A 3,925-nucleotide genomic window follows, 5' to 3' on the forward strand; every position below is an offset into this window, starting at 1 on the left:
AGATACCAAGGATTCGTGTCCGCTCAACTCTCAACTATCACCAATATGCTGAAAACTTAACACGCTCTACTGAGGTGAAGAAGTAAAGTAACTAGTTTGGCATGTCTGTTATGCCAAGGCAATCATCATGAGCGAACGCCCGAGCAACCATGAGTCCATCAACTTTGAGTAATTACAATCGAGGCAACAACAACCCTTACTCTACACTTATAATGCTGGATGGCGTCAACACCCCAATTTCTCATAGGGAAATTAAAGCCCACAATGCTAATCAACCTACTCGGCAGCAGAATCACAATGAGTCCTCAAGGTTACCAGAAATGCTATGCCGTGGCATAATACTAACAAAGGCTTCAACGTCAGTAAGCATGAGTTCCTTGGAAGCTACGATTCAAGAGTTTATATTTACTACAAAGACAATGCCGCAAGACCATTCTACTTCAATTAAGAATCAAGGAGCTTTATTTCATAGTCAAGGCGCCTTACTTCAAAGCCATAGCTCGTCTTTGAGAGCTTTGGAAGGTCAAGTTGGTCAGATTGTTACGGCATTGCAAGAGCGTCAGCAAGGATGATTTCCAAGTGATACTGAAGTACTAAAGATGGAAAGGAGCTTGCAATGTGTTAACTCTTAGGAGTGGAACAAATCAATCAACAAGTTAAAGCTAGTGGGGTACACATGATGATCTACTCCCACTACTGAAAGTGGTGAAGCTGAATTACATGATGATAGCATTTCTAAGAATGACAAGGAGGAGGATCTTACTAAGGCACCAATTCTGATGCCAAGGCAAAACCAATTCCTTTTACTGTCAAGAAGATAGACCTCCACCACCCTTCCCGCAAAGATTGAAGAAGCATAATGATGAAGTTCAGTTCAGAACTTCGTGGACATTCTTGATGAAGCTGAATTACATGATGATAGCTCTAAGAATGACAAGGAGGAGGATCTTACTAAGGCACCAGATTCTGATGCCAAGGCAAACCAATTCCTTTTACTGCAGTCAAGGAAGATAGACCTCCACCACCCTTCCCGCAAAGATTGAAGAAGCATAATGATGAAGTTCAGTTCAAGAACTTCGTGGACATTCTTGATCAGCTCCATATCAATGTACCTCTCTTGGAAGCTATTGAACATATGCTGAGTATGCCAAATTTCTGAAGGAACCCTATACCAAGAAGAGGAAAGTAGACTGTTGCCACGACAACAGAATTTTATTCTTCATTGAGTAAGTTACCGCCAAAGAAAAGTGATTCGGGCAGCTTTATATTCATTTTTCGATTGGAGCTAATTTCATTGGAAAGACGCTATGTGATCTTGGCTCAAGTGTCAACTTAATTCCAAAGTCAATATTCTTAAAGCTTGGCATAGGAGATGCAAGACCCACCTCGGTTATTTTACAACTTGCCGACAGATCTCATGTTAAACCTGAAGGGAGAGTTGAGGATGTCATAGTGAGGGTAAGTTTGTGTTTCCAGTCGATTATTAATTTGGATTGCGAGTTGATGCCAAGGCACGATTATTCTGGGAAGACCTTTCCTAGCCATTGGACGATATTGATAGACTGTGAAAAAGGTGAACTCACCATGAGAGTGGCTAACCAGTGTGTGACTGTCAATCCGTTTCGAACGCTCAAATATGTTGATGACAATGAAGAATGTCAAGGCATTTCTGAATTGAACTCAGTGATTGAAGAAGAGACTGAACATCTTTGCCAGAACAATTTCATTCAACTAGAAGAAAAGGAATATTTGGTGGATGATGAAAGCTTAATGGAGTCCGACGACTTTCCAATTTGGAGGAGCAATCTAGCTTACTACAAGCTAGATCATGTATGAATTTTGAACCTCTGAATTTTGACAAATTTATTCATCCTAAGCCTTCATTATTGCATGCACCAACTTTAGAGCTTAAGACTTTGCCAGGGCATCTTAAATATGTTTACTTAGGTAGTAATGAGACTTTCCAGGGCATCTTAAATATATTTACTTGGTAGCAATGAAACTTTACTGGTGATTATTTCCGCTAACCTTACTGTTAATCAAGAGCAAGTTTGTTAAGTTTTTTGATGCGCATAAGAATGCAATTGGTTGGACTATGGCCGACTTGAAATGCATTAGTCCCACGATCTGCATGCACAAGATTCTGGTTGAAGATTGCCACGACAATTTAATCGAACCACAAAGAAGACTCACCATGTTATGAAGCAATGGTGATGAAAGAAATTCTGAAATGGCTTGATGCCGGAGTGATTTACCCTATCTATGGGTGAGCCTGTCCAGTGTGTTCCGAGAAAAGAGGAAGACGACTGTGGTTACTAATTTGGATAATGAGCTATAACCACTCGCACTATTACCGGATGGAGGATATGCATGGACTATAGAAAGCTCAATAAAGCTACAAAGAAAACCATTTTCCTCTACCTTTCATCGACCAAATGTTGGATCGATTGGCTGGCAAAGCATTCTATTGCTTTTTGGATGGTACTCGGGGTACAATCAAATTGCCATCGCACCAGAGGACCAGAAAAGACTACATTCACTTCCCTATGACACTTTTGCCTTTAGGAGGATGCCTTTTGGACTCTGTAATTGCTCCGACAATATTTCAGCACTGTATACAAGCTATATTTTCAGACATGGTTGAGGATTTTCTGGAGATCTTCATGGACGACTTTTCAGTTTGTGGGGACAATTTTGAACGATGCCTCGACAATCTAGCAAAAGTTCTCAAAAGATGCGAAGAGGCTGAGTTGGTCTTAAATTGTGAGAAATGTCACTTCATGGTGACTGAAGGCATTGTATTAGGCCACAAAATTTCACACAAGGCGAAGATTTAAGTGATTGAAAAGTTGCCACCGCCAACTTTGGTCAAGGGGATAAGAAGTTTTCTTAGACATGCTGGATTCTATAGAAGGTTTATCAAAGACTTCTCCAAGATTTCTAAGCCCTTGTGCACATTGCTTCAATAAAATCAACACTTTGTGTTTGACGAGTTATGCCTCGGCTCGTTCACTGAGCTGAAACGACAACTGATCTCGGCACCCATTGTAGTTCCTCCCGATTAGACATCACCATTTGAGCTGATGTTTGATGCAAGCGATTATGTCGTAGGAGCTGTTTTGGGGTAACGTCGAGGTAAAAATTTTTCATGTTATTTATTACTCTAGTCGCACTTTAAATGAAGCACAATTGAACTACACCACCACTAAGAAAGAATTACTTGTTGTGGTATTTGCTTTTGATAAATTTAGACCTTACCTAATAGGCACAAGAGTTATTGTTCACACTGATCATTCGGCTATAAAATACTTAGTGAACAAAAAGGATGCCAAGCCTAGACTTATTAGGTGTATATTACTTTTTCAAGAATTTGACTTAGAGGAATTCTAAATGGCATGACACTATAGATATCCAAGAGGAATTTCCTGATGAGAAACTTTTATATGCCGCGGTAATTCCGTGGTATGTTGACCTTGTTAATTTTCTTGTTAGTGGAATTATGCCTTTTGATTTAGATAATCAGGCTAAAAATAAGTTCAAGCATGATACAAGGCACTATTTTTGTGATGAGCCATATATATTCAAGCATTGTGCTGATAAGCTCATTAGACGATGTGTACCTGAAGAGGAACATCGTCATATTTTTTACCATTGTCATTCGGCCCCAAGTGGAGGTCATTTTGGTAGAGCAAGGATTGCTGCTAAGGTCCTGCAATTAGACTTTTACTGGCCAACTCTATTTAAAGATGCCCAAGCATTTTACAAAGCTTGTGATTGATGCCAACGGACTGGAAACATCTCCAGACGACATGAGATGCCGCTGCAAAATATCTTGGAGATAGAGCTATTTGATGTGTGTGGGGCATCGATTTCATGGGACCATTCCCATCTTCTGAAGGAAAATTATATATCTTGCTTGCTGTGG

Source organism: Hibiscus syriacus, unplaced genomic scaffold (genome assembly GCF_006381635.1).
Source record: "Hibiscus syriacus cultivar Baekdansim isolate YM2019G1 unplaced genomic scaffold, ASM638163v2 tig00110814_pilon, whole genome shotgun sequence".
In the NCBI taxonomy this organism is placed as follows: domain Eukaryota; kingdom Viridiplantae; phylum Streptophyta; class Magnoliopsida; order Malvales; family Malvaceae; genus Hibiscus; species Hibiscus syriacus.